The sequence below is a fragment of the Schistocerca cancellata genome, chromosome 2 (genome assembly GCF_023864275.1).
Source record: "Schistocerca cancellata isolate TAMUIC-IGC-003103 chromosome 2, iqSchCanc2.1, whole genome shotgun sequence".
Classification (NCBI taxonomy): Eukaryota; Metazoa; Arthropoda; class Insecta; order Orthoptera; family Acrididae; genus Schistocerca; species Schistocerca cancellata.
The window spans coordinates 970,152,013-970,178,678 of NC_064627.1; the positions used below are offsets into that span (position 1 = coordinate 970,152,013).

General features: G+C 42.9%; 1 protein-coding gene across 1 annotated transcript in view; it reads right to left on the reverse strand.

The window, feature by feature from the left end:
- LOC126149010 (serpin B6-like) overlaps positions 1 to 26,666 on the reverse strand; it is a 112,799-nt gene that overhangs the window by 72,504 nt on the left and 13,629 nt on the right. The gene's annotated exons all lie outside the window — the stretch shown is intronic.

Genomic DNA, 26,666 nt, shown 5'->3' on the forward strand with positions numbered 1-26,666 from the left:
ACAATGACTGAAGAGTAAATATATTTTGGGAGATTGAGCTGATGCACTTCTAATATTTTCATCATTCAAGATGTGATCCGCTATGAGTAAGTTATTCAAAGAGCAAATAAGATTTATAAGGCTAAAAGTAAGAGAGAGAAATATTACATTGTGTAGTAACAGACATATCAAGCTCTTCAGATGGGAGTATTAGTAACAGCAGAAAAAAGGAAAGACAAGTACATGAAAACAGATATAGCAGCAGTGCCTTGTGACTCAGAGTCACATACTGATTTAAGTTGAAGCATTCCAATTTTATTTTAAGAAGTACAGCAGCCATTCACTTCACGCATGTTTACATATACGAAAACAAGTTTCGAGCTTTCGTCCATATTCCATTGGTTTCACATTAACACACACACGTGCGCATTTAGCACATCCGTAAAAATATCTACTGCAATTCTGATACTACAGCTACCATTCTAATCATCTTTTTTGCTCCAATTTTGCGTATGTATGGAAACAGAAAGGTAGCTCCAATAACCACGTCGATGTTTTTAAAGATGTGGTAATTAAATCTTTAAGGGAGGACATTCATAATGAAACTGACCGAAAACGTCAATTTCAATTTACTTTTTATTTATTAATACAATTCGTGGACAGTAAGTTACCAAAGTTTCGACAATGAAATGGCATCGGAAGTACCTGAAAAAGGTCTGACGCGCTCTACCTGCCACGCCCACTTTTTATTCACAGTCCGCAACTCGTGGTCGTGCGGTAGCGTTCTCGCTTCCCACGCCCAGGTTCCCGGGTTCGATTCCCGGCGGGGTCAGGGATTTTCTCTGCCTCGTGATGACTGGGTGTTGTTTGATGTCCTTAGGTTAGTTAGGTTTAAGTAGTTCTAAGTGCTAGAGGACTGATGACCATAGATGTTAAGTCCCATAGTGCTCAGAGCCATTTGAACCATTTTTTTTGTTCACAACTGGCTCGGTAAACAACGATTCCATGGATTACTTTCTAGCAACCTTTCGCGGGATACATCTAGGAGGCTGTGATATACAGAACTTCCTTTGGAACATACGGCTGTGTAACCTACCCCTCCCTTATCGACCTTAATGACAGTGAAAAATTAAACCACGTCTATCTAATGGAAATTTTGGAAAAGCAATCGTCACCGAAGTGAATCTGTCGGTAAAGAGGGAGGAAAGGGTTGTATCTAAATGAAAGGAAAAATGAAATTGATGGAAATTAATTTTGAGAAAAGGGTAAAATTAATAAAGAAAGTAAATGTGCAGTCGTTATGTTAACAATTAATTGGCGTTAATTAGATATATGAGATTTGGGGAAAATTACGGTCGCCAGTCCTATGGACAACTACTATAATAACTGAAAATGAAAGATTACTGCACATATAATTAGCACTAAAAGCGTGGCAACTGAAGGTTGACACGTGTTGTGTGAAAACTGAATGTTTGTCAGAAGTAACAAATTTCGTCACACTCTGACTTAATTTAGCAAAAGAATTAATAAAACCAGAAAATTGAAAGTTAATTTAGCGACTGAAATTAATAGTGAACTTTGTTTCTGAAGCACTACGAAATTCAATAAAATAAGGTTAGTCTTGGTCTACCTCAACAACAATTTCAAAAGCTACTTGAATCTACGCAATTTAGAAATAAGAGATTTAACTTTGAACTTGAGTTAAATGATTCTGAACAAATAATAGTAAAATTTAGTACGTACCAAGCGGAGCTGCAGTCACAGGTAAGCTAAAATATGGTAACAAAACTCGCACTCTTAATTTCTGCTTGTGCAATCTAAATATTGTAGCCAGCTATGAATACTTTAACTGAACTTTGAAATTAAAGCAATGAAATTGACTGACATTAATGCTGGCGTATGAATTTCAACGACACTCGGGTTCATTCCAGAAAAGGAAGGGACCTTGCTTGGTAATGCAATTGGGACAATGAGCAACAAAGGTTCATGCTAAGTTGCTATAATTTTGCGACGCAACAGTTTGAAAAGCTGAGGTCTGCCATACAGTTCTAAAACTTTACGTGCTTTTTGTCTTCCTTGTTGGTTGATTGAAGGTTTGCAGTCGTTAATCGGGGAGGTGGCGACAGTCACTCATTGTCGGCCGTCGCTGTTGCAGAAGCTTGATGTTGGTGCGCCTTCTTCTCGACACGGTCACAAGGCGAAACGGGCTCTTGATGTGCGCCAGCTAATGCTCCCCGTCCGCGACACCGTGGCAGAAACTATCATAGAAAGTCGAGCGCAGTTACATGCTGCCAAACACCGAAGCGCGGCAACTCGCGGGAGCGTCACACAACACACCTGCTCCACCGCCCTACTCCAGCCAGACTCCCCTCTGCCCGCACTCCACACAGCAGAGTTAACACTACCAAAGATCCTAAACACTTTGGTTCTCCACACGACCTATCGATGTAATCGTTCGAAAGCATAGTTTTCCCTAGGCAAGAACCAGCGTAAAAATACAAGTAATATTTACAAAACAAACCAATTATACATCGACATAAATGCATATATATATATATATATATATATATATATATATATATATATATATATATATATATATATATATACACACAAATAGTAAAACAATTACAATATATAAAGACACAGAAATGACGTATCTTCAGGTAACAAAATAAGGAAAACATTTATAGTACAATAGATGGAAATAGGAGGATATGCATTTCCGGCATTACAACTGGCATTGGTGGACACGCCAGAATCACAAAGTTGATGGTAGACACTCCTGAAGTGTATAATGGCAAGGCTACCCGGCACAACCTATCCAGTGTAAGTCACGCTAAAAGTGCAGTATGGGCTACATATTTCCACATGGTGTCGGCAGATGAATATCCCTCTCACCATCTGTGCCACATTAGATGGTGTAAACGTCTATAGGCTCAGAGGTATAGATACCCCTACATTCAAAAGGAGAGGCTTACAAATTGTATTCTGGATGCCATTAAATGTTTTTGGCCAAAACTGAATTTCTAAACAAGTTTTGAGAATTGAAACACTGTCCAAATGGGCCGTATTCTTATTATTATCTGCGCGAATGGCCAGTTTCAACCTTGGACCATTTTCAAGCACGATCTTAAGCTTCCAGCTTCACTTTATATTACATTCTCAAAATATGTTGAGGCTATGTACCCCCAACTAAAATAAAATTCTAAAGAAGTGTGTTCGTGCCAAAACCCACAATCCAAACGAGTCCAACGAGGCTCTAAACTTACTCATATGGAAGCGATACCCTAAAATCAAATTTCCGTCTGCTAAAATTGCTAGAACTGCAACTTATGATACAGTTCTTTTATTTAATGATAGGAACATAGGGTGGATTAAGGTATTAGAGAGAATGGGCTTTAAGATAGGGAATTTCATTCAAAACGTCTTGAGAAAAATTTACAGCGCCTCTTTGCAGCTGAAGACCTGGTAAAGGAAAGAAGGCGGAAAGCAAGAAACCAGAAGAAGAGCCTTGAAGGGCAAGAGGACCCTGAGTTCAAATCTGGGGCCTCCTGAAGAGGTAACGTGAGAAAAAACCTTAGGCTGAACGTTAATTTGCGTTTCCTGAAAATTATTTTTTTAATTTATGTACTTTTTTGTCAGAATCTATGAAGGCTAGAATAATGAATTTTTGTATACTACAAAGAATTTTTGTAGAGTCATCACTTCTGTCTCTAAGCTGGTCGTAGGTTGTGTTTCAAAAATGAACAGCATAGAGACAGAAGTGATGACACTTTCTGCAGGACCTGACCATTTTGCAGGACAATGCTTAAGCATGTTCAATGCAAGCTTTTACTGATTTCTTTTTGACTGATGGGGCTGCTAAGTGCTATACCACCTACTGCACTCCCCTGACATAAGCCCTCGTGAGTTCAACTCGATTTCTAAACTGAAGGAAACACTTCACGGCATTCGCTTCAGAACTGCTACAAACTCGTCGGGCAATAGGCCGCGCCGCTCGAACTGTCAACACAACTGGCACTGCTAAGAGTATCCTACGACTTCCACACCGCTGGCAACGAGTTATACACAATGCTTGTGACTACTTTGAAGGTCTGTAAAACTTTGAAACACGTATCTATTTTGTACGAGCTGTAAATAAATAGTTGCTGCTATTAAAGTTCCAACCCCAGTAGAAATACATAAAGATGTTGCTACTTGCTGCAGTTCTTAAATTAGTATAAGCCACAGTGATGGAGCTCAACAACCAGGGAAATGGATGAATTAATGTGCATATGTAACTATTTAGGTACTCTTAACACTTCTATTTGTGGAGAATAAGATCATAGTAACAGAAAATTTTATACATTTTATTTACCAAAAGGAGGACGATGGTAATGCAGGCGTTCTCGGCGAGTTTCATTGATGAGATCTTCTTGGTTTATCAGCCAGGCGTGGCGTCGTTTCGACGACTTTCCTACTCGATATCTTCAGGCGTAGATGTGTGGTTCGTGTCTAATACGTCTGTTTACAGCTGCTGGAGTGCAGATCCCTCTGCGGACGGCCCTATTGATGGGTCGGCCAAGTGCCGGCGGAAGAGTTGTTGCGCCCCCTGGTGGTGGGGCGTGATGGGGATTGGTGAGTGTCTGCCTCATCCGCCCGCTGTCTCCAACGCTTTCAATCTCTGCGTTCCTTTAATATGTTCGCTAACATCACATCCTCTAAGTTATTCACTTGGAAACAACTGCCTCAGTCGATGAGGTCATCATGTACCCTTATTTCCACTGCCACTTTGATGACGTAATCCCAGAACCCGCTAGCAAGGCAAAGCACCGTTGTGTGGTCAGAAACACCCAGCCTTCGCTGCCGATCTGCTCTGCCACTGCAGAGTTGTTGGTTTGGCTGAGGCGAACACTCGGTAATTGTTCTGAATGGGGCAGCAAGATACCTTGCTGCTTCTGGTTGGTGTTCTGTATACAACACTCGCACCTCATGATCTAAAGTCCAGGTGTCTGTAGCCCTAGGAGGTTTTTGACTAAAACGACCTTTATTTTAACCGCTGAGTGGCAAATTTTAATGTTGTTGTTCTCCATTATCCTGTCAGTATTGTCTGCGGGTGGCCCTGCGTACGGAACGAACGCCAGCCGCTTGGTTTCTTCTTCTGCGTTGTTTCTTTTCTTCTTCTTTCTCGGCTGGGTAGCGCTTCTTATTGGTCTCTTCGAGTAGTCATTCTCGTGAAAGGTTTCGCGTGATTGCTGAAGCTCTGTAGGTAGACTTCCCTTGTCCCATATGGCTTTTGATGTAGATGCTGCAGCTTTGTAGATAGACTTACCTTCTCCCACATGACTCGCGCTGTGTATACCAAGGTAACGAGCACTGCACGATGACAGCTATTGACGGTTAGGTACAGGTCCGTGTCCGTGTCTTTTTCCTGTAGACGGAATGTCCATGTGTATCTTCAGAGTTCTGGTTTATCACAACGTCTAGGGAACACTAGACATCGTTTTCTTGCATCTTGGTGGTGAACCAAAGATTGTGTATGCTGTTAAGTGGCACAGCAATTCTTGTAGGTTTTCTTCACCATGCTGCCCCACCACGAATGTGTCGTCTGAATCTCTGTAGAACGCATCTGGTTTCAGGCGCGCGGTATCAAGTGCTGCTTCCTCAAAGTTTTACACATACGGGTTAGTGATACCTGCCGTCAAAGGCAATCCAGCGGTGGCTATTCCTAGATTTGTCCGCCGCTCTGGATGCTGATAGTGGCGAGTGCATGTCTAAAGGATCCTACATAAGCACCAGTTTTTCGGCCGACCGACCAATTTCATGGTAGCCTACACACATTACTATCGACTTCACTCAGCGATTACAGCGCCCCTTTTCCTATCGCTGGTTGCGATTTGTTTATCTTACGTTCATTGAGGTAATGTTCTACAAGATTCCACATGGTATTACACGGACACAAAAACTGGGATTTGCCTTGTTTGTTTTATAGCTAACGAGGCCGAAGAAAGCCGAGACAACGCTGTTCGTGGAGAAACGGCTGCTACAAAGGAAGAATTTCACACATGCTATGTTCAAATGTGTGTGAAATCTTATGGGACTTAACTGCTAATGTCCTCAGTCCCTAAGCTTACAAACTACGTAACCTAAATTATCCTAAGGACAAACACACACACCCATGCCCGAGGGAGGATTCGAACCTCCGCCGGGACCAGCCGCAAAGTCCATGACTGCAGCGCCGTCGACCGCTCGTCTAATCCCGCGCGGCCATGCTATGTTACTTGTGCAGCTGGAAGCTTATGGTTTTCGGGATTATTTAAGAAAGACAAACATGCTTTTCAGATCTGCTGAGCGTTATCACACCATATTTGACGAAAAAGAATACGGTCTTGAGAGAATCTGCAAGCTATATTGCTGTTTCTAGACAGTACCAGTAGTTACGAGGAGCCATAATTCAATGGAATTGCATCCCACAATTAGTTTCTAAAATGATTCCTGAAACATGGAAGGTGATTTACAGTTGCATGAGGAAATAAACCAAGATAAAGCAAACCAAGTAAAACAAATCGCGTTCACACAAAATTTATGAATTTATTTGTTTATGTATGATACCTACAGTAAGTTTAAGAAACTTTTCTCTTGTAAGAAGGACTACAAATAGTGATTGCCTATATTATTAATAAATACAACAAAAGGTATCTGAGAGCTGAATAATTTAGCAACTCACCAGTTTGCTTTTGTTCTACAATATTATTTTTATTGCTAACCGGTTTTCGGCTTACAAGGCCATCTTCAGGCATTTACTGAGTATTATCACCAAAGAAGTTAAATGTTAGCAGACAACAATGGAAGAGAAGTAACACATCTAGAGTGAACTAGAAACATACGGTGAGAAACATCTTTGCAATGAAATAGTAAAAACTGAACAGTACATATATAACAATGGAGTTGACAGGAAAACCTTTAGCACAAAATAAGAATAGCATGCCTACATAACAGTTTCTATTGATAAACAAAACTATTGAAATAAGATAAAACGTGTGTACACATATAAAAGTGGTACATATGGCAATCACATCTAAGTTACACCTGTGTGAGTTCGATGTTTTCGATCGAGAAGTTCGTCAAAGTGTAAGTGATCTTATTCACGACGTATTTTTGCGTCAGAACAAGAAATTATCTATGATTAGGAACGTGAGTGAACCTCTAACCTCAAAATGTAAACAAAATTTTTCGCAACGTGTAATTAACTTATCGAACTTGGTTCTGTCCCCTAAGGAACAAAAAGTGCTTGAAAAAGGTTTTAAATATGCTCCTCCCCACCCTCCATCAGAAAAACAACTGGATGTTATGAAAGTTGATATTGAATATGCCTTAACGAAAGACACCACTGCAAAATATATAGTTGCCAATGCACTAAAGAACGAAACCAAATTCGTGTGTAACATGCCACGGTCTATTGACTTTCACACCCTCAAGTCCTTAAAACAGAAATTACAACACCAAGGTGTCGTTGCTACAAAATCTGATAAAGGCAACAGTATTGTGCTTTTGAACAAATGTGATTATGTGGATAAAGTTAATGATTTTCTGAATACCACAGGCTTCCAAGTCTTTCCTAAAGACCCTAATAAATTGTTCAAAGAGGATGTTAAATATGCAATCATTTCATGCAAAAGCATATTCTCTGAATTTGAAGTAAAACTGTTAACTAATATGAACCCAGTGCCTCCTAGAATGTACGGCCTTCCTAAACTGCATAAACAAGATATTCCTATTCGTCCAGTTGTATCATCATTCACTGCTCCATCTTACAAACTAGCCAGTAAACTTCATGTCCTAATTAAGAGCAAGACTAAATTTAAACCAAAGCATGGTATTTCAAACTCTGTGGACCTAGTAAACAAGTTAAAAGGTATATCTGTCTCACACAGTGATAAATTAGTATCCTTTGATGTCAGCAGTTTGTTTTCTAACATACCAGTAGCAGAATGTATTGACATTCTGACAGAGCTGATGCACAAGTCTAATGTCAATCCTGTGGAATTGAATGACTTGAGACTGGCCACACTGACCTGCCTTGCACAGAACTATTTCCAGTTCCAAGGCACTCTTTATAAACAATTAGATGGCTTAGCTATGGGTTCCCCTCTTAGTCCACTGTTGGCTGAAATATTTATGGACCATTTTGAACAAAATTTTCTAAAAACAGAACCTTTGAGTGCAAACATCAAATACTGGTTTAGATATGTAGATGATGTCCTGTGTATGTGGACTGGTACTACAAGACAACTCAACACATTCTTGAAAAACCTAAATGGTCAACATAAAATATCAAGTTCACTATGGAAATTGGCAACAAATCCATAAACTTCTTAGATCTCACCATTGACATCAGTACACACACACATTGTTTCAAAATTTACAGAAAAACAACTACTACTGACACAGTAATACCTTCTTGCTCACAACACCCCATAGCTCACAAACATGCAGCTTTCCACTCAATGGTACACAGTCTCATATCCATCCCCATGTCCAGAGATGATTTTAAAGCAGAGTTAGATACAATAAAATTTATTGCCTCAGCCAATGGCTACAATCCAGTTCTTATTGACCACATCTTGCACAGGAAACAAAAACGGAAAATTATACCCCTCCTCTATGCCCCACCTGCTTCCCCATCCACTGTCTGCAAGAAATGGTGTACTATACCATTTCTAGGTCAGGTATCACAGACTATAGCAAAAGCACTGAAATCCTGCAAGTATAGGGTTTCCTACTATGTCAGGAACACTACAGCCCAGTGTGTTTTTAATAGCAAAGATAAGATCCAGTTATTAGCCAACAGTGGGGTATACAAAATCACCTGTTCTGATTGTGACAAATTTTACATTGGTCAGTCAGGCAGAGACATATCAACTAGGCTAGCTGAACATGAACGCAGCTGGAGGTTGCAGAATTCAGACTCTACATTTGCTGAGCATGTACTGAGTGAGGGTCACAACTACCAGCCAGTGTCCCATGTACTTCACTTAGCAAACAAAGGCCATAAACTCAACCTGCTGGAAGCCCTGGAAATTAACAAACATCTTGCTCACAGTCCAGATCTCATCCTAAATGACCAGACACAACTCAACACTTCCCCTCTCCTAAACTTCATATAATCATCTTTGTTGTTCATTACTTCCCACACTCTCTCATCCTACATATTCCCATTTTCCTGTAGTCATTAAGTTGTTTTATTTGTTGCAGTTGTCTTTGTATTCCACATATGCTGTAGTTTAAATAGTTAAGGGTTTGCTTTTAACTTGTATTACTGTCCATGTTTAACTCCCCTTGTAGTTGTCTCATCAAATACTGTTCATATTTTACTTTGCTCATTTATTTAAAGTAAACTGGTATACAGCCACTGCTTTGATTATAATGTTAATGTTAAAATGCAGTACCACCACACTCTCAAACTGTAGGTTCCCTCGAACACCTCAATTTTCCTGCATTTATTAATTTCTGTTTATTGTATTGATATGGCTTAAGTTCCTCGTGTATTCTGTATTTACATTGACAACTGTCTCTTCTTTTTTAATTGGTTGTGTATTACTCTCCATGTTTCATACCTCTTGATGCAGCCTTGCCTAGTACTAATTTTATCTTATTTCAATAGTTTTGTTTATCAATAGAAACTGTTATGTAGGCATGCTATTCTTATTTTGTGCTAAAGGTTTTCCTGTCAACTCCATTGTTATTTATGTACTGTTCAGTTTTTACTATTTCATTGCAAAGATGTTTCTCACCGTATGTTTCTAGTTCACCCTAGATGTGTTACTTCTCTTGCAATGTTGTCTGCTAACATTTAACTTCTTTGGTGATAATACTCAGTAAATGCCTGAAGATGGCCTTGTAAGCCGAAAACCGGTTAGCAATAAAAATAATATTGTAGAACAAAAGCAAACTGGTGCTTTTCATTTATTATTATAATGTTGTTCTACCAAGAACCGACGGAATATTCTGTTAATTTAGCAACTGTTAGAACCGTAAAAAAGACCTTCACTTCGATCTTCATGGCAGAGGGCGTGGCGATCAGTCGCATTTTTGACACATCTAGCAATGAAGGAAGTATATTTTTTGAATAAAAATCAGTACAGTGCATGTATTTCGTTTTTGAAGTTTTATTTCCGACACGTATCCCAAATAAGACCTAAAATTTAATCTGTCTGTATTGCGGTTTCTAGATTTAATTTCCGTAAAGCGTCTGAAATAAAAACTAAAAACGGAAATACAGACAATCGAAGGATTTTTATTCATAAAATATGGATGTTTCATTATCTCTGTGTGACATGCAAAAATTATGGCTTCGTTCAAACATTAAATACTTTCTTTACTGTATCGATATTGGTATACTTCTTACATGTGTCTCAAAAATCTACAGGCAATAAACTTCTCCAGAAACTGTATCATCGAAGTTTCGTCCGTTTCGTCCTTTACGTGTTTGAACATTTATTCCTGCACGCAATGACAGAGCTAGACATGGTGCAGTCCGTCGGGTGAAGTGTAGGAGAGGATCATGCCCACCCAACCGACAGACAAGAAAAATCGGTCGATCTGTTGGCACAAACGCCTAGAGGCGTCCGATATGTTGTTCGGTCGGTCGGTGCATATGTTGAGCCCTTATAACAGTTTCACCGTGCTGCTGCCAAGGTGACTAGTAATACTATTGTGGAATCAGCTAGCAGTACTAACAATACGCTACCGCTGAATTTTGAAGGCATACAGTTATCGAGCATTCTTCATCAAAATTAAAACGTCGAGAAAGAATGAGTACAAATTACGGTACATCAGAAACACCATAACCCAGTCAAAGCATAACTGAAGGGCAGAAATAGCACACCACAACAGCAAGCAGAACAATAAATCGAGGGACGAAATTAAGAAGCAACAGCTTAGTTAATTATGGACAGTTAGGATACAAAGCGAAGATCGCTCAAAGTCGACAGGACAGATATGTAGTGAACTACATCTGCCAACTTACTCAGGATCTCAGCTACGGTACAGGTAGGGGGGGATAGGGGAGGGGGGAGGGGGGGAAGAGTGCGCGGAGAACGAAGATGCTTGTATTGACAGTTTTCCTCCCCCCACTGTGGGTATGCGCTTTCCGGGAATAGTGGTCGTCTCCGAATATTATCGTGTCCTGAGGTCTGAATGAGGTTATCTGAGGTTCCTTGGAAGTTCCTAAAGATTTTGAAGCTGTTTTTAATGAAGGCCGTAACGACTGTCATTTTATCCCGACAGGAAAGCAATCGGTCTGAAGTAGCCGCATCATTAATAGTCTAGACAGTTCGGATACGGTGCCATCCACCTTGAAAACAGGAAAAGTGCTGGGCAGCACGTCTGCTAGATGCAGGATGAAACGTTCAACGGTAATTTTACTACTGGGAAACTGTTTTGTGTTTTTCGCGAAGACTGTTAGCAGCACTGTCGGATCTTTAAGCTCTGGAGGATTTAACGTATACTTCCTCATACGAGGCATATAAATGTAGAGATCCTGTAATAAAAAAAATAGTCACTGACTATATCACTCTTTTCAACGTAAATTCGGATGCTACGATTGCCTGGGACAGCCTGGCGCCTAGACAGCAGAATTCGCACGTACATCACAGTCTAAACTACTGCAGTGTGTTTATGGTTATTAGATAGAAAGGAATTCGCCATCCCGTTAACACATCAGGTGTGTGTGTGTGTGTGTGTGTGTGTGTGTGTGTGTGTGTGTGTGTGTGTCACTCCTGCGATCAGCGAAGCCGCTATACTGAGATCCATCGTCAACTCAGCATACAAAGGATTATAGATCTAGCAACATTATCTAAGAAATAAATCAACCTGCAGATACTTCAAACGACTCAACTCGGCTCATCATCTCTCAGAGGCACAGGTTACTGCTTGACAGGTATCTCCCATCTCCAGAATGAGATTTTCACTCTGCAGCGGAGTGTGCGCTGTTTTGAAACTTCCTGGCAGACAAACTGTGTGCCAGACCGAGACTCGAACTCGGGACATTTGCCTTTCGCGGACAAGTGCTCTACCATCTGAGATACTCAAGCACAACTCATATCAGCGCACAATCCGCTGCAGAGTGAAAATCTCATTCTGGAAACATCCCCCAGGATGTGGATAAGCCATGTCTCCGCAATATCCTTTCTTTCAGGAATGGTAGTTCTGCAGGTTCGCAGGAGAGCTTCTGTAAAGTTTGGATGGTAGAAGTAAGGCTGTAAGGACGGGTCGGTCGCACTTGGGTATCTCAGATGGTAGAGCACTTGCCCGCGAAAGGCAAAGGTCCCGAGTTCGAGTCTCGGTCGGACACACAGTTTTAATCTGCCAGGAAGTTTCATCTCCCGTCTCATTCCTACACATGAATGAGAAAATGCAGGAATTTGCTAATAGACTTAATTATATGGTAAGTACGTTTCCTTTAGGACCGGAAAGGAAAAACACTAAAACTGTTATTATGGGCGAAAACCATTTATGAGCCTACTGTCTGTAACAAGAAGTAGATTAAAATAAAGCATTTTGTGAGGAACGCAATGTTCCTAAATTGAAGGGTGGAAATGGTAAACGTTCTGAGGGCTTTTTTTACCAAAAACCTCATTTTCACTGCTATTTTGTTCTCGGTACACTTTTGAATGTACCTGTTCTTGTTTCGACATTCAAATCAAGGAGAAAATGTTTCAAACATCAATTACAAGAAAGTGAGTGGTCTTTGCGCCATCTCAAATAACATTTAAAATTTCTTACTCTCAAACAGATAAATGTAAAAAAAAATGTCTGTGCATTCAGAAGAAGAAAGACCATAGCAAATGTGTGCCTTTCCGTACTTCATGTAAAGACCAAAAATTTTTAACACAATCAAATCAAAGACACTCTGAGGATGTTGCCATTTCTTCAACAGCACTGAGAGTTTAACAGTAAAGTTTACAACGTCTGATCCTAATAAATTTAACTTTATTAGTCTCCTGCAAAAAAAGTAAAAGAAATGAGAAATAGATATTACTGGTAACATTTCCTGTAATTCAGATGTTACTGCTGTATTTCCGTACTTGTATTTCACCTATGAAACGTAGTGCTTCTGTATTAATGACAAGCCGGCCACTGTGGCTGATCGGTTCTAGGCGCTTTAGTCCGAAACCGCGCTGCTGCGGTCGTAGGCTCGAATCCTGCCTTGGGCGTGGATGTGTGTGATGTCCATGGGTTAGTTAGATTTAAGTAGTTCTAAGTCTAGGGGACTGATGACCCCAGATGTTAAGTCCCACAGTGCTTAGAGCCATTTGAACCATTTTATTAATGGCACTTTGAACTAGTTTCATGGAGTGGCACTTAGAACGTTCTTAATGAATTATTTGTTTTCTAATTTGTCTCATTTTTTGCAGTGATGAGGCGTGCAGCATCATTCTGTGGTAGCGAAACACTTTCAGTTTTTTGGATACGAGTTACGTACAGAAAGTGTGCTTTTGATTCTCCACACAAATGTTAAATTTGGCCTAAGAACATTTTCCGGTTCAAAAAACTGTTAAGGTTTTCGTGGCCACTTGTTGACAAACAGCCTGCTGGTTTCTGTCTCGGGTCATACGGCCAACGTTCGTCTGATTATTTTTCTGACGTTTCGCCAGCACGAGTGGCTGGCACTGTCAGCTTCATCCTCCATTGCTGGTGCCCTCTTCAGTTGGTTGATGATGGAGACCAGCCGTTCTAAGGATACGCTCGTTTGGTCTTGGGATAGGAAACTAAAATCTGAAGCACTTTAACATATTTCTCCTGTTTATTTTACCAACCTGCAGTCAAAAATTAAGTCGCCCATTAATTCACGGGGATAAATGACTATAACTCCGGAAGTTTTCTTACGATCCTTACTGACAGTGCTCTCAAAAACTAATCGCACGTATTGTATTACAGTCTGCTTGATAGGATGGCATTGTAGTATAAATCATCAAGTTAGTAATAATCCACAGATGGTCACTGTAACACCTATTTTACATTTCTTCATTTCTGCAAGCGCTTCCTCGGCGGTCTGAACCTAGTATCTTTGTTAAACTACTAACCAAAGAACGAAGAAATAATTGAAACTTAGTGTTTAATGCCTCGCCGACAACAAAGCCGTTACGAGGTGACGCACAAGCTCGAATTTGGGAAAGTGTGAGGGCGAAATCGTCCCAGTGCTCTCCAAAGGAAACATCCCATTTGATTTGAGTGTTACGTAGACCACGGGGAGTATGAATGTGGATATCAGACGAGTACTTGAGCCGACAACCTCTCTAATACGTGTCTAGCGAGCTGACTACTACGCCACAGTGCCTAAGAAGAACTGTGGCTTAGCGCGCTCCTATTATTGCCTTATTTGTGGTTTTAGAACAGTATACTGGATATTCGGAAATTGCCATTACAAACTTCTACCACTTGTAGAGGGGAGTGAGTGCATAATATTTTGAACAGGAACCCATCTACAGAACCGAACCGTGCCCGTGCTGCAACTACACTCCTGGAAATGGAAAAAAGAACACATTGACACCGGTGTGTCAGACCCACTATACTTGCTCCGGACACTGCGAGAGGGCTGTACAAGCAATGATCACACGCACGGCACAGCGGACACACCAGAAACCGCGGTGTTGGCCGTCGAATGGCGCTAGCTGCGCAGCATTTGTGCACCGCCGCCGTCAGTGTCAGCCAGTTTGCCGTGGCATACGGAGCTCCATCGCAGTCTTTAACACTGGTAGCATGCCGCGACAGCGTGGACGTGAACCGTATGTGCAGTTGACGGACTTTAAGCGACAGCGTATAGTGGGCATGCGGGAGGCCGGGTGGACGTACCGCCGAATTGCTCAACACGTGGGGCGTGAGGTCTCCACAGTACATCGATGTTGTCGCCAGTGGTCGGCGGAAGGTGCACGTGCCCGTCGACCTGAGACCGGACCGCAGCGACGCACGGATGCACGCCAAGACCGTAGGATCCTACGCAGTGCCGTAGGGGACCGCACCGCCACTTCCCAGCAAATTAGGGACACTGTTGCTCCTGGGGTATCGGCGAGGACCATTCGCAACCGTCTCCATGAAGCTGGGCTACGGTCCCGCACACCGTTAGGCCGTCTTCCGCTCACGCCCCAACATCGTGCAGCCCGCCTCCAGTGGTGTCGCGACAGGCGTGAATGGAGGGACGAATGGAGACGTGTCGTCTTCAGCGATGAGAGTCGCTTCTGCCTTGGTGCCAATGATGGTCGTATGCGTGTTTGGCGCCGTGCAGGTGAGCGCCACAATCAGGACTGCATACGACCGAGGCACACAGGGCCAACACCCGGCATCATGGTGTGGGGAGCGATCTCCTACACTGGCCGTACACCACTGGTGATCGTCGAGGGGACACTGAATAGTGCACGGTACATCCAAACCGTCATCGAACCCATCGTTCTACCATTCCTAGACCGGCAAGGGAACTTGCTGTTCCAACAGGACAATGCACGTCCGCATGTATCCCGTGCCACCCAACGTGCTCTAGAAGGTGTAAGTCAACTACCCTGGCCAGCAAGATCTCCGGATCTGTCCCCCATTGAGCATGTTTGGGACTGGATGAAGCGTCGTCTCACGCGGTCTGCACGTCCAGCACGAACGCTGGTCCAACTGAGGCGCCAGGTGGAAATGGCATGACAAGCCGTTCCACAGGACTACATCCAGCATCTCTACGATCGTCTCCATGGGAGAATAGCAGCCTGCATTGCTGCGAAAGGTGGATATACACTGTACTAGTGCCGACATTGTGCATGCTCTGTTGCCTGTGTCTATGTGCCTGTGGTTCTATCAGTGTGATCATGTGATGTATCTGACCGCAGGAATGTGTCAATAAAGTTTCCCCTTCCTGGGACAATGAATTCACGGTGTTCTTATTTCAATTTCCAGGAGTGTATTTGAAAACATGTTGGTAATGCGACCACTTTTACATGTAATTTATTAGGCCTGACCCAACACGTCGGTTGTTTAACAGTTACACTCATTAATAACCACAGAAATTGCTCGCGTACTCGTTGATGGGTCCTTTTCTACGTGGTGCAGTACGGCTTCTTCCACTTCGGGTGTTCGGTATCTTCTTGCAGCACGATAGCCACGCCTGCTGACGGTGGAGGTTCCCCTTTCTCGAAGCCGTTGTGTAATTGTGGCGAAAGGGGTATGCTATGGAGTGATACGTCGTGGATAACGATCTTTATAAAGGCGACGAGCAGCTGATCCATTACCGTGAGCTTCTCCTTACAGAAAGTTCATGTCTGTGTATTCTCATTTGTGTACTCAACCACGTTGGTCTCAACACTTGCATGAGGCTCGAACCATGTCAAAGAGGTGGTTCAAATGGTTCAAATGGCTCTGAGCACTATGAGACTTAACTTCTGAGGTCATCAGTCCCCTAGAACTTAGAACTACTTAAACCTAACTAACCTAAGAACATCACAAACATCCATGCGCGAGGCAGGATTCGAACCTGCGACCGTAGCGGTCGCGCGGTTCCAAAGAGGTGGGACAGACGTCAAATGAGTAGGACGGATGTCAAATGACATCAGCCAATCCGACGTCAAAAAAGCCCCCCTTTTTATGACTACCCTGTTGTATACGTACCTAGCAAACATATTTTAAAACGGCTGTAACAAGTAAACAATAGTTTCCAAGATATGACTTCCAGTGCAAAATATTATCTACTGAGTCCCTTCTACGAGTCCTAGAAGCTTGTAATGAGAGGTTCTGAACACCCTGCGTAAGGCCATGGAATGCATAGTGCAATGCAAGTTTATCGACTACCTAACGAATAACCTACAAGATGAATGCCAATCAAATTTCTGCAAACATCCTAACTAGAGATCTAGTAAAATAATTAAAGTAACAGATGGCCTGAAACTGGTCAGCAGGGAGAGACAAGCGATGACTATCACAGGCTTCTTAGATATCAGCAAAGCCTTCGATAGTGTTAACTTCTACAATGTGTTCCGCGCGGGGAAGCCAGGCGATGAAGGCGCCTTGCCACGGTTCGCGCGGCTCTCCCCGTCGAAGGTTACAGTCCTCCCTCGGGCATGGGTGTGTGTGTGTTGTCCTTAGCATAAGTTAGTTCAAGTTGGAGTAAGCAGTGCGTAAGCGTAGGGACCGATGGCTTCAGCATTTGGTGCCATAGTCCTTACCACAAATTCAAATTCAGTTCTACAATGTGTTTAGTACCACAGTACCCATGTGTCAGAGTGCCACGTATCGGCTGTAAGGACCAGGTGTATAGCGAAAACGGCACTCCAGTTCGATAGAACAAACTAATCCAAAATGCGAAAACAAAGAATCATCAAGAGAGTGCAAATAAAGCCACAATAGCAAATGAAAGCCAAGGCCTAGTGCGAAAACAGCGTTGACGATCGGAAATCTTTGGAAACAAAACAACGACTGAACGAGGAAAACGCGCGCGCCTTTTTTTTTTTTTTTTTTTTTTTTTTAACGAGACGTCAGACTAGAGCACACTGTTGAAATGTGATAGGGAAATTGCTTAGGGTGCAGGTTCTGCTATCGTCACCAGCCACCAGCCACCCTGCCCCCCCCACCCCCCCCCCACCCCCCCGCGACCAAACACACAATCTGTCCGCGGCTCGTGGTCTAGTGGCTAGCATTGCTGCCTGTGGATCACGGGGTCCTGGGTTTGATTCCTGGCCGGGTTGGGGATTTTCTCTGCTCGGGGACTGGGTGTTTTTGTTGTCCTCGTCCTTTCATCATCATCATCATCATCATCAATCGTGACCGTTGCTAGATTGGATTGAGTTAAAAACTGGACTGTGTAAAAATTGGGACTTTTCATGGGCGCTGTTGGCCGCGCAGTTGAAGTTGAGCGCCCCCCCCCCTCCCCCCCAAACTAATCATCATCACACTACACACACACTATACTCCTAGGTTATGCCGCCACAGTGTCTTCTCAATAGATGCGAAGACGACGTGAATCCAAACAACACGTTAAATCATTCATGCGGCAAGTTCTAGAACATAGCTCAAGTGTGTGGGAACCGTACCTAACAGGACGAACAGCGGATATTGAACGTATACAGAGAGAGGCAGCATGAATTGTCGTAGGTTTGTTTGATCCGTGGGAGACTGGCATGGAGATACTGGAGAAAATGAACTGACAGACTCGTGTAGATAGACGTAAACTATCCTGAGAAAGTCTACTAACAAAGTTTAAAAAACCGGCTTTAAGCGATGACTCTAGGAATATACTAAAACCACCCACGGATCGCTCACATAAGGATCGTGAAGATAAGATTAGAACGATTACAGCATGCGCTGAGGCACACAAACAACTATTCTTCCCGAACTCCATATGTGAATGGAACCGGAAGAAACCCTGCTAACTGACACTGTGGGCCCTATCTTCTGCCATGCATTTCACGGTGGTTCGAACAATGTAGATGTAGACCCAGAGCTGTGGACGGCCACCGCTTGTGCGCCCACCTCTATGTCTGAGTTTTGCGACGAGAGCAGAACTTGTCTTTCATCCTAAACAATTTCCAGAGTGCAGTTCAACGGTTTGCTCGTGCCTGGCGCCTCGTTAAACATACGCAATTTGTGGAACTACGAATTCGCAATGCGAATAGGTAGCTCACCGTTTGGAAGAAAGGACAGGAAGAAGGTTAGTGTTTAACGACCCGTCGACGACGTGTTAGACTCCGGGCACCAGCTCGGATTCAGGAAGGATAGGGAAGGAAGTCGGTAGCAAAGGGCTGACCATCTTCAGAAATTGAAATGACGACGAACCGTGGTGCAGCTGGGACGGTCTTTGAATTGGGAGCTTCATTCCGTTTGGTAGACATGGACTGCAAAAAGATGATGATTGGCTCATTGCGAGAAAATCCCCCATTATTGCCAAGTCTCCGATGGTGCACTCCTTCCAGCTGGAGGACCCCCTTCAGAGGGGGGCTCACCTGCCTTACATGATTATTCACACCTCAGATCACACCTTCTGAACACCTGACAGAGGGACCAATTGGCAATTTGGGAAGGTAGCAGCTCAGGTACTCACCCCTCCCTGGGCCTGGCCTGTACCAGGGGGTGCATGCGAAGCCTAACTGTCGACATGGTGCCGGGAATTACACGTTACCCAGTCACCTGTTGTGCGTCAGACACCTAGTCGGCCTTCAGGAGCGCACAGGGAGGAGGAAGAAAAAGAGGAGCTGAAACGCCGTGGCAGAGGAAGGATAGGAGAAGGCGAACGAAGGAAGGAAAAACAGAAACGAGAAACAGTGTTCAGACTGTTCCTATGTCAGCTATGGAAAGTGCAGAACACCCCAGATATGTTCCCCAAGGGAGGAGAAAAAGAATAGCAAGAGGACAGACATGAAGCCGGCCGTGGTGGCCGAGTGGTTCTAGGCGCTTCAGTCTGAAACCGCGTGACCGCTACGGTCGCAGGTTCGAATCCTGCCTCGGGCATGGATGTGTGTGATGTCTTTAGGTTAGTTACGTTTAAGTAGTTCTAAGTTCTAGGGGACTGATGACCTCAGATGTTAAGTCCCATAGTGCTCAGAGCCATTTGAACCATTTTTTTGACAGACATGCAGCACCGAAGGGAAAAGATGGTTCAAATGGCTCTGAGCACTGGACCGAAATATCGAACGTTTTTGGGGCATGAACTACCGGTAACACTACAGAATGTTGCCCTGGGTGTTTAACAACGTATGTGGCTTCACAATGACGGTTGCCCAGCCTATTACGCAACTGAAGCATGGGAGGTATCAGAACGTGGTTACTCTGGTCGGTGGATCGGCAGAGGTGGCCCTATTAATTGACCCGCTAGGTTGCCAGATTTCTATCTGTGGGTATATTTAAAAGAAAAGGTGTACCAGCAAGTGCCAACAGGTCGTGAAGACATGGTCGACCGCATCAGAAACGCCTGTGCTACCATTCCCGCAGATATGCTTGTGTCCTGTGTACGATCATTTGAAAAGCGGATCAATAAGTGTATTGAAGTTGGCGGTAGGTACGTTTGAACACTTACTCTAATAGGTACAGTAGGGAAGCGTTGCCCTCGAGCCGCGGTCATAATGGTGCGTCAGGGTAGGCCCCCCATTCGATATGTCGGAGGAATACAACGTTGAGAATCGAATTAGAAATGACGAAATACTGGCTTGTCCTACCCTCGCAGCATGGAGGTGGGGTCCCTCATGCCATTGGATATTCAAGGGCCATTGAGTATCAGGTCGTAAATTATGTTCGTGTGACCGTTTCTATTCCTCCGATTACAGCCCCATCTGTCGCGAAACGGAGAAGATGCTTCAGTCAAGACGTTCGTAAATTTTGCAGTATAATCGTAATCTGCAATAAAAATCTGATGTTCCCATTGAAGATTTCAAAGCTGCCCCCTGCCACCCACGCAAGGGCTGGGGGGGAGGGGGGTCGATTGTGGTATCATTGGATGTGCCCCCCTGAGACAAAAAAACTGGAATTATAACTTTTTTTTGATACGATGTGTACGTTTCCGAGATATTTAAATATCTTCAGTTAAAGTGAACACCCAAGGTCTAGTAGAAATCCTTGGATAACAGGAGATATTGCTTTCATTTCAAGACAGGAGAAAATATAACAATATATAACAATATTGCAAATGAAACAAGTGAAAGGGAATACAAACGTTTAAAAAATGAAATTGGCAGGAAGTGCAAAACGGCTAAACAGGAGTGACTAGAGAAAAATGTAAGAATTTAGAAGCGTATTCCACTAGGGGAAAGACGGATACCGCGTACAGAAAAATTTAGAAGGTCTTTGGAGAAAAGAGACTCAGCTGTAGGAATATAAAGAGCTAAGATGGAAAATCAGTCCTAAGGAAATTAAGGAAAGCTGAAAGGTGGAAGGAGCATGTAGAGAGAGACGAACTTGAAGATCTATTAATAGTACGCATTCTGAGACATCAAGCGATCACCAATTTAGTATTGAAGGGACGTTTGGGGGGAGGGGGGTGTATATATCGTAGAAGGAGACCAAGAGATGAATACAGCAAACAGATTCAGAATGATGTAGGTTGCAGTAGTTATTCGGAGATGATGAGGCTTGCACAGAGTAGAGTAGCATGGAGAGCTACATCAAACCAATCTTTAGACTGAAGACGACGCAACAGCAACAAGCAAAGCCAGAGCAGCCTGAATACCAATACGAAAAACAAAAGCGCTACAAATTTATGCACGAACCTAATGTTATTGACCTATTTGACCTGGCAAGGTTAGGATCGTGAGGGTCTCTCTTACATCTGACCAGGCTTCTGCATGTTCCACTGAAACACTACTTTTAAAAATTACGATAGTGCAGATAAAAATATATTCTTTCATGATAAGTGCGATAATAAATACAAATTACGCGAACGTAGGTTTAACACTTTCGCGACGGGACGCGAGTAGGGCTCGCTCAACTTCAGGCGAATGGCGTCCGAGTGTTGTTAGTGCAGCTCTTGAAACTTCGCTGCTGTAACTGCAGTGCGCTTTCTTCTCTTTATCTTTAACCATGTAGACAGCAAAGGAAGGGTCTCTACATTGTCCTACCATGTAGTGATCGAATTCAGCCCTATCTGTGTTCCAATACAGCGCCTTGTAGGTTTCGTCCGTCCGTAAGAGCTAGAAGGGAAAAGGCGCCGAGAAGAAACGTCCTGGTGGTGTCCATGTTGTAATTTAAGTCTCTGTATGCATGAGTGTTTCAAAACATAATAAAACCAGGCAAATTATTTGTGAGAATGGCGTGTACAAATCATGGTTCAGCAAAACTGTTTGTATATCTGCTAATTTTATTATCCTTTTCCAATAATAAAAGCAAGGTTCAAGAGTGGGATTAAAATTCAAGGTGAAATTCGCTGATGACCTTGCTTTCCTCAGCGAAAGCGAATAAAAAATACAGGATCTGTTGAATAGAATGAACCATCTAGTGAGTACAGAAGATGCAGTGAGAGTAAAACGAAGAAAGACGAAAGTAATGAGAAGTAGCAGAAATGAGAACAGCGAGATATTTAATATCAGAATTGGGGATCACGAAGTAGATGAAGTTAAGAAATTCTGCTATCTAGGTAGCAAAATAACTCTTGACGGACGGAGGAAGGAAGACTTCAAAAGCGGACTAGCACTAGCAGAAAGGCATTGTTAGCCAAGAGAAGTCTGCAAGTATCAGACATAGGCCTTAATTTGAGGAAGAAATTTGTGAGGAAGTGCGTTTGGGGCACGGCATTGTATGGAAGTGAGACACGGACTGCGGAGAAACCGGAACAAAAGAGAATCGAAGCATTTGAGATGCAGTGCTACAGGAGAATGTTGGGAATTGGAAGGGCAGGATAATAGGACATCTGTTAAGACATCAGGGAATGACTTCCATGGTACTTGAGGGAGCTGTGGAGAGCAAAAGCTGCAGAGATTGGAAGACAGTCATCAAATAATTGAGAACGTATGTGGCAAGTGCTGCTCTAAAATGGAACGGTTGGCCCAGGAAAGGAATTCGTGACGGGCCGCATCAAACCAGTCAGAAGACTGACGATAACAATGACCATTTACGAATACTTCAGTTTTCATCGTTTCAAATGACATCACAGGAGTTTATTACACTTACCTTTCGTCTCACGTACAATCATTATGCGGTTCGAAATCCTCTATTTATTCGCTGCAATGAAACGGAAGATAACAGTGAGAAGGCCGAAACACTGAATTCAGTCTTCCGAAATTGTTTCACCACGGAAGACTGTAACACGGTACCTTTTATCAATCATCGTATGGACGCCAAAATGGCTTAGTAGTAGAAATGCATCAGGACGATACGAGATACCTGTACCATTCTACAAAGCTTAAGCGAAAGAGCTTGCTTCCCTTCAAACAGCAGTTTATCGTAGATCGCCGGAACAACGGAGGGTAAGTAGCTACTGGAAAAAGCGCAGGTCAATCCCGTTTTCAAAAAGGATCGTAGGACGGATGCACATAATATAGACCTATATCGTTGACGTAAGTCTGTTGTTAAATTTTGGAACATGTTTTATGCTAGTTTACTTGAAAAAAATACGAGCTTCCCAAATATCGGACCAGATTTGGTACTGGGTTCAAGACTTCCTTACAGGTAGAACTCGACATGTCGCTCTTAACGGAACTCGACATGTCGCTCTTAACGGAACAATATCGACAGATGTGAAGGTAATTTCCGGAATACCCCAAGGAAGTGTGATAGTACCGCTTCTGTTGAGAGTATCTATAACTGATCTAATAGAATGCGTCGGAAGCTGTTTAGGATTTTTCGCAGATGGTGCTGTTGTCTATGACAAAGACACAACGCCGGAAGACTATCGAATTGCAGGACGACCTGCAGGCTCTGACAGTTGGAACTGAACGTAAATAAATGTAACATATTGCTCATACCCAGGAAAAGAAAGCCACTACTTTACAACTACGAGGGTTGGAACTTAAATAGTGGCAAATATCCATTATTTTGATTTGCAGCTCCTTGTATTGGCCGTGTTTGAGTTAAAATTGTTGGATGTGAGGGCCGCCAGTTATGCAAAACATCGTTTTTCTCAGTACCCAAACATGTTTCGGCACCACTGTGCCATCATCAGTGAGTTTTCATTTTTATTTCTTCTGCAATGTGAACATTTTTGTTAAATGATTATAAAATTATGTGCATTTTTAGTCCAAACAACAAATCGTTTGTTGTTGTAAATACCTTCACATTTGGTGTGCATGAATCTTCTGGATCACTTGTGTGTCAATTACTACAGGTACTAAAAATGGACATAATTTTATAATCATTTGACAAAAATGTTCACATTGCAGAATAATTAAAAATTAAAACCCACTGATGATGGCACAGTGGTGCCGAAACATGTTTGGGCACTGATATAAACGGTGTTTTGCATAACTGGCGGACCTCACATCCAACAATTTTAGTGGCAAATATTTATTTACAACCGATGCAAAAGAGTTACATGTTTTCACCTGTTACTGTCCTTCAAAATATTCACCAGCGTTGTGTAGAACCAGTTACCAGCGATGTGGAAGGTTTAGTATACCGTTAGCAGAGCCTGTTCTGTTGGTGGTGCGAATGGAGCGGTCTAAAGTTATGGTGATTCTCGTGTACGACTCGCGCGACCGCTAGGGTCGCAGGTTCGAATCCTGCCTCGGGCGTGGATGTGCGTGATGTCCTTAGGTTAGTTAGGTTTAAGTAGTTCTAAGTTCTAGGGGACTGATGACCTCAGCAGTTAAGTCCCATAGTGCTCAGAGCCATTTGAACCATTTTTTTCGTGTACGACTGTGATGGTGTTATCCTAACGCATTACGTTCCTCCACGCCAGACCGTCAATGCATAGTATTACTGTTCGTTTTTGGAGCATCACCTGCGACCAGCTTTGCGAGAGAAGCGGCGACACTTTCTGCGCTACCCACCCATCATTTTGCACGACAATGCGTGGGCGCATACAGCGCAAGCTGTGGCTGCTCTGTTCGGTCGATAAGACTGGGAAGTACTGTACCATCCACCATACTCCCCGGACTTAAGTCCTTGTGACTTTGATTCCGAAGATGAAGGAACTAGTTCGTGGCATTCGCTTCAGAATTGTTCCAGAGATTCAACAGGCAGTAGACCGCTCTATTCACACCATCAACAGACCAGGCTCTGCTAACGGTATACTACGCCTTCCACATCGCTGGCAACGGATTGTACACAACGCTGGTGACTACTTTGGCAAACATGTAACTCTTTTGTGTCGGTTGTGAACAAATAGTTGCCACTATTTAAGTTCCAATCCTAGTACACTATAGATGGCAAACTACTGGAAACAGTATCTACCGCAAAATATCTAGGAGTAACTACCTACAGCAACCTTAAGTGAAATGACCACATAAAACAAAAAGTAGCAAAATCACATGCCAGACAGACGCATAGGAAGAATATGGCTTGCAAGGCGCTTGTTCGACCGATTCTTGAGTACTGAACATCAATTTGGGATCCTTACGCGGGTGGACTGATGGAAGAGAGAGAAGATCCATTGAAGAGTGGCGCGTTCTGTCATGAAATCGTTTAGTCAGCGCGAGAGTGTTACAGATATGCTCAACGAACTCCAGCGGTAGACGTGATAAAAGAGCCGTTTTGCGTCATGGAGAAATTTACGATTACTATTGAGATTTCGAGGAGCACTTTCCCGGAAGTGTCTGAGAACATATCACTTCCTCCCATATAAATCTCGTGAAATTACCAGGACGAGAAAACACAATAAAGTAGCAAAATTTTGTACATGGCTCCACGTTCAGAGACGGTGAATAGTTACAATTGAAAGAAAACAGCCCTCGGTCACTATTTTTAACGGATTAACCGGGTTTCAACACTGCTAGGAGTGTCTTCCTCAGAATTTAAATCAAAGAATGGTCACAGAATTATTACTAAAAACGTATGATACACAGTATAACTACGGAATCATCGTAAAAGACTGGCAGTACTTATATGTCATTTATAAAATACATACGCCAAAAGGGCATTAGCCACAAAGATATTTAAGATAAAGAAAACTGTGATGGCGAGCCACTAAGGGCTGCTCGTTACTTGGGTGGTGCAGGCTGCAAAACATCAGTTTTCTTTATCTTAAATATGTTTGTGACTAATGCCGCCGGCCCGAGTGGCCAAGCGGTTCTAGGCGCTACAGTCTGGAACCGCGTGACCGCTATGGTCGCAGGTTCGAATCCTGCCTCGGGCATGGATATGTGTGATGTCCTTAGGTTAGTAAGGTTTAAGTAGTTCTATGTTCTAGGGGACTGATTACCTCAGCAGTTAAGTCCCATAGTGCTCAGAGCCATTTGAACCATTTGAACTAATGCCCTTTCGGCTTATTTATTATTTTATAAATGACGTAAGTACCGCCAGTCTTTCACGATGATTCCGTACTTATACTCTGTATCATACGTTTTTAGTAATAATTCTGTGCCCATGTTATAGACCATTCTTTGATTTAAATTCTGAGGAAGACACTCCTAGCAGTGTTCCCGGTTAATTCGTTAAAAATAGTGACCTACGGCTGTTTTCTTTCAATTGTGACAAAGTAGAGCTAGTACAGAGGCTTACCGACAATCATTCTTCCCAAGCGCCATTCGCGAGTGAAACGAGGAAGGGAGGATCAATGGTATCAGAAGTATCTTGCGCCATACTGCGTAGTATGACGTAGATGTATGGTAGCCATGTAACCTGTCTAGTTGCAACCAACATAACTAGCCGTATAGATCTATGACATCGTCATATAAACGAATGCTGCACATGTAACAGACACAATCATTCACGGCTACTTATAGTGTTTGCACTATTCGTGCCGTGTTTAGTTACATCTCATTAGTAGACTGACAAGTTTATGTATCACGTATGTGAAAACATGTTCCAAAACTTTTTGAGTGCATGTAGCCAATATTTTCGACCCACTCAAAATGATCATGCCTAGTTACACACCAGTTCTTCATTGTTCGAATACCGCCGAGAAGAGTCAATTTTAGGTGAAATTCTGAACTTAATAACTTCTGACAGGTTATTAAGTTTGCTTGGGGGGTAAAGCTCTAGGTTGTTGGTACAGAAATTTATACAGCGCTGGATCGATGAGGTAACACCGACACAAGAGAAAGAAGTCGGCCTTGGCACTCCTGAGAGAACATGCTTCCAGGAAGACTTAACAA